We start from the raw sequence: 6,000 nt of genomic DNA, 5'->3' as shown, positions 1-6,000 counted from the left end.
TTTGTCCAACGCCCTGAGATCTCCCTTCTCCCCAATGTTGCTCCCCACCAGGAATTTGAGGCGTCTGAGAACAACACGAGGTCTGGGTTCCTCTGCTCCAACGATAGACCCTCGTTGAGTTTGTGAGCATTGTTCCACCATTGAAGATGTGATTTGATCGTATTCGTAACGGGAATACTCTCCTTGTCGAGACTGTCTCCCCTTTTCCAATGAGCATTGAGGTGGAATTGAAGGGAGCGCAGGTGCAACCTTCCCAGAGATACAAACTTCTCTAGAGACGAGAGGGTTCCCAGAAGACTCATCCATTCCCTTACCGTAGTGATTTTTTTCTCCATAAAGGCTCCCATCCTTAGAAGGGCTGACTGAACTCTTGCAGGCGACGGAAAAGCCTGAAAATCCTGACTCCGAATCTCCATCCCCAAATAAAGGTTCTTCTGGGATGGAGTCAACTGTGACTTTTTTTAACTCACTAGAAGTCCCAATTCTTTTGTCAAATCCATGGTCAACTGAAAGTCCTTCAAACAGCGCTCGACTGAGGGAGCTCTTATCAACCAATCGTCCAAGTACAGGGAGGCTCTGATGCCTCTCGAGTGCAGCATGCTCGCCACATTCATCATTAATTTTGTAAAAATCAGAGGAGCTGTGCTGAGGCCAAAACATAAAGCTCGAAACTGGAAGACGCTCCCCCTGTATATGAACTTCAGATAACGTCTGCAGCTTGGATGTATCGGAATATGAAAATAAGCGTCCTGGAGGTCCAATGATACCATCCAGTCGCCTTTCCTCACTGCTGCCAGCACAGTCTTCTGAGTCTCCATAGTGAATTTCGAGTTCTGGACATAGCGGTTGAGGGCGCTCACATCCAGAACCGGTCTCCATTCCCCTGAACTCTTGGGAACTAGGAACAAGCGGTTGTAAAACCCTGGAGACTCCAAATCCTGCACCCTTTCTACCGCTCTCTTTTCGAGTAGAAGCGACCCTTGCAAGTGCATGGCCTGCCTCTTCGGTCCTCTCTTGTACTTGGGTGAAAGATCCACCGGATCTGCGACTAAAGGAGGCTTTAATACAAACGGAATTTTGTACCCTTCCTTTAGAAGACGTACCGACCAAGGATCCGCTCCCTTCTTCTCCCAGGCCTGCCAGTAGTTGTTCAGCCTGGCTCCCACTGCTTGAAGGGGAGAGCCGTCAGACCCTGCCCCGGCTGGGCTTGGCCCCTCTTTTCCTTTGCTTCCTTGCCTCTGGCTTGAAAGTACTTCTCCCTGTAGATTTACCCCGAAAGGGCTGAGCAGAATGAGAAAATGACGCCCCTTCCCTAGTTCTACGAGAAGAGAAGGACGTAGGTAAAACCTTACTGGCTGTTTTAGTAACCAAATCCTGAGTAGCCTTCTGAGTCAGATTTGCAGCCACTTCCTTAACTAAATCCTGCGGAAATAGAGCCGAAGACATGGGCGCATAAAGCAACTCAGATCTCTGACATGGAGTAACACCCGCAGAGAGGAAAGAACATAAAGTAGCTCTTTTCTTTATAACTCCTGCAGTAAACAAAGCGGCCAGCTCATTAGAACCATCCCTGACTGCTCTGTCCATACAAGACATAAGTTGGATAAGACTACTTGTGTCCGTGTCCTTCATCTCGGCCACTTTTCTGCTCAAGGCTCCCAGTGACCAGTCCAGTAAATTAAATACCTCAAATGCTCTAAACAAACCTTTTAAGAGGTGGTCATACGCCGACATTGACCACAACACTTTTGTCTTTCTCATGGCCATGCGACGGGAAGAATCCACCAGGTTTGAGAAGTCTCCCTGCGCAGACGCCGGAGCTCCCAAACCTAATACCTCTCCCGTCTCATACCAAACATTTGATTTAGAGGCTAACTTAGCTGGTGGAAAAGCGAAGCATGTCTTGCCCATAGCTTTTCTTGTATCCATCCATGCTCCCATTAATTTCAATGCTCTCTTAGAAGAGCGGGAAAGCACCATTCTTGTATAAAAAGAAGTCTTCACTGTCTCGCCCAAGATAAACTCAGAAGGGGGAGATCGCGGAGTAACTGGTGCAAAATTGTCTGGAAATAATTCCGAGAAGACTAGCATTAACTTTTTGAAATCCACCGCATGTTGAGGTGGTTTCTCCTCCTCTTCCTCTGAGATATCCTCCAAGTGTTCCTCATGAGAGAGAACCACATCCTGATCTTCTAATTCAGAGATTGGGGCTGCGTTTTGACCCAAACGATGAACCTCCTGTGCAGGTGCAACAGAGTCGACATGGGCGCGCTTGCGTTGTTCCATATCCGTTTTCAATTGACAGTCATTCAACTTGCGTTTGCTGTCACGATTGATTCTATAATGGGATAAGTCTGGCTGGTGCCCCTCTGCCGCCTCCTGTCGCGCCGCGTTCACGCGATGTTCGCGCTGCCGCTCTGAGGAGCCCTGGCGCGTCGCGCTCACGCGCTGGCGCTCTACCCATTCATGGCTCGACTGGTGTGGGTCGTCACGCTGGCGCTTAGCGCCTGTCTGGCGCTGCTGGCGACGTTCAGCGCCTTCAACAATTAACTCCTGAGGCTCGTCATGTTGCTGCTCAGGCTCCGCCTGCGCCCCGCGCCTGCTTCCATCCTGCCGCTTCGCGGCTCGCTCCGCCATTTGGTGAACATTATCACGCTTGGACTGAATATCGGCTGAATGCTCCTTTGATATTTGTTGTGAAACAGAGCTCTGCCAAGACATATCTACTCCAACCTTCCGCTGAACAGTGAAACTGGGAGACCGCCTGTGCGATATCACGTCAGTCCTAGAGACAACAGGCCGCCTGTGCGACAACGGGTCTGCCACCGAAGACTGACGCCCAGCCTCACTGCCAACAACCGGTCGATAAGACTGCATCATCGACGAGAGCTGTTGTTTCATGTTCAACAACATATTCCACTTTGGATCGTTTTGAGGAGATAATTGTACAGCCTTTTCTATAGCGAATTTGTCCTCTTCTTCGCTCTCCAATCTTTTACCCCTTTCGGGAGAAGAATCCCAGTCCGAAGAAAGAGGTGGAGCATGGATAGTCACACCAGAACCAGAAATTAACTCCGCATCCGAATCCATTACTCTATCCCCATCGGAACCCACATTCGAGCGCTTCGCAGGAGAACGCTTGTCAAGGGACCGAACACGTTCAGGTGTTTCCCAATGACGACAACCCGGCTGTTGCGGGGAGGAATGAATGATTTAAAGTTTTAAACGTGCGGCTGTTCCACTGACTGAACTTTCCTCTTAATCGGTCTAGATTCTTTACGCCACCTATCATCACGTGACTCCTCATCTGAAGTGGGAGACAAAGCACTAACTTCACTTTTTCTATGGTGAGGGTGAGCGCCCTGAGCTATGCCATCAGGATCACTCGAGGGAACGTCTACGCGACTCATGAAGCCTCTCGTTCCCTTTCGCCCTTCGACATAACTTCTCCCCTTCCGGGAGCCTGACAGAGGTCTTAGGCTAGGCGAACGACAGGATCGCGCAGGCGCGCCCTCCACTACACTAAACACATTCGTCGGACTTTTAACACTTGATCGATCACTAGTCCGACCACTTTTAAGTAAATTAATTTCTGACATCATTTGTTTTTTGTCCGCTGCTAAAGATTCAACCCTCACACCAAGAGCTTGAATTGCGGATAACATAACCCTCATCGTAGCTTCTTTCGGCTCTTGATCTACCACTACGGGGGAAGACGTAGGATTAATTACATCGGACCTAGATAAATCCACAGAACGGGACGAACTACGTCTAATCCTTTCTTTCCTAATTCTATCTTTCTCTAATTTCTGAGTATAACGCTCGTAAGCTACCCACTGACTTTCCGTTAACGAAGAACATTCTTCACACCGATCCCCATCAGCACACGATTTCCCTCTACATTTAACACAAATTGTGTGCGGATCAACAGAACCTTTAGGAAGTCGAGTCTGACAACCTTTACTACACTTCCTATATAAAGGGGAGGGGTCGGCCATATTGAAAAGTGACAAGAGAAAATTAAACAATAATAAAGGTCAAAATAACTAAATAATCTCACAATAATAAGATTTCAAGAATATTTGAAAAGGGAAACACCAAAGCGAAAGCCAACAAAAACAAAAAGACAAAGTACAGTGAACCCTCGCTACTTCGCGGTTCGACCATCGCGGATTCACCACTTCGCGGATTTTTTCCATAACCCATATATATACATTAATATATATATATATATATGTATGCATGTATTTATGTATATATGTAGGTATGTATATGTGTATACATATAAATATATATATATACACACACACACATATATATATATATATATATATATATATATATATATATATATATATATATATATATATATATATATATATATATATATATATATATATATATATATATATAAAGTAGGAAGATGTGATGTAGTTCTAAGGGAAAAGTATGGGAAATATGTCTGGGTGATAAGCAAAGCTCTACCTCTAGTTTGTTTCTTCATTATGATCAGAGATAAATGTAAACAAAACATTGGTTGCCATTTTTTATCGTGCTTTTTAGCGTGTTTAGGAAATGCATGATATAAAATCACCTTTAATATTTGTGCCTGTTTTAGTTTAGGGTACTGTAGTACATGCATTAAGTGTTCTGTACATTAAAGGGTAGTTTGTTAACAGAACTACGTACAAGGGAAGGTTTTAAAAGTCTGAATATACATGTTGAATAAATAGGTAAATATGGTGTCACTACTTCGCGGATTTTCACCTATCGCGGCCGCGACTGGAACCTATCTACCGCGATAAACGAGGGTTCACTGTACATCACCAAATAAACCGTCCAATTGAATGTAAACATCGAGTGAATTTTCAACGTTCTGACCAGTACGACCGGCAGGAAAAATCTGAGGAAGTGGGAGTAGTTCTACCTGTATTCCACCAGGGTGCTAGTGTACACCTGACATACCTGCGTTAGCCGCGAGTTTTTAAATAGTTCTGACGAGGCGTCGGGAACGCTAGCCATTCTTATATAACCAGCGGGTAAGTTTTATGTTTAAAAATCGCCTTTTGATGGCATTTGTGGACTATGAAAAAGCCTTTGATAGTGTGCACCGGCCAATTTTGTGGAGTCCTGCGTTATTATGGAATTCCTGTTAAATATGTAAATTTGATTAAGTCTTTTCATGAGCATAGCAAGTGCAAAGTTAAAATTAATGGAGTCTTGTCAAGTGAATTTCCAGTGAACAGCAGAGTACTCTATGGGAATGTGTTGTCACCTATGTTGTTTATCCTTCTCATGGATTCTGTAATGCATAGAACAGTCGGAGGTGGTGAAGAAGGATTGGACTGGATTGGTGATAGGAATATAGCAGACCTAGAGTATGCTGATGATGCTGTCTTTGTTAGTAGAACACAACAGGATTTGCAATGCATGCTTACCAGAATGCATGAAATATCACACGAGGTTGGGCTGAAGATAAATAGAAGAAAGACAGAGATAATGAGAATGGGGTATGCAATGGAAGATGAAATATCATTGGAAAGAGAAAGGATTAATGAGGTAGAGTCATTTAAGTATATAGGAACAATTATCTCCAATACAGGGTCTTTAGAATTAGAGTTTAGTGAAAGATTGGAAAAAGCAAATCAGACTATGGCTAGGTTAAGTAAAATATGGAAATCAAATCGCCTGAAATGACATGTAAAAATCAGACTATATATCAGTTTAGTGAGGTCAATGTTACTGTATGCACATAAGTCATGGTATGACAATGAAACAATTTCCAATAGATTTAGTAGATTTGAGGATAAAGCCCTCAGAAGTATATTGGGAGTTAAATGGCAGGACAGGATTAGAAATGAAACTATGAGAGATTACTCGAGTGGAGTGCCATATGTGGATGAAATCATGATGAGGGGTATATGGAGATGGTTTGGGCATGCTCTTCGCCACCCCCAAGAGAAATTAGTTCATTAAACATTCAGTTGGGCTCCACAAGAG

Source organism: Palaemon carinicauda, chromosome 11 (genome assembly GCF_036898095.1).
Source record: "Palaemon carinicauda isolate YSFRI2023 chromosome 11, ASM3689809v2, whole genome shotgun sequence".
NCBI classification, from domain to species: Eukaryota; Metazoa; Arthropoda; class Malacostraca; order Decapoda; family Palaemonidae; genus Palaemon; species Palaemon carinicauda.
The sequence above is the reverse complement of the archived record's forward strand: the minus strand, read 5'-3'. Positions refer to the sequence as shown.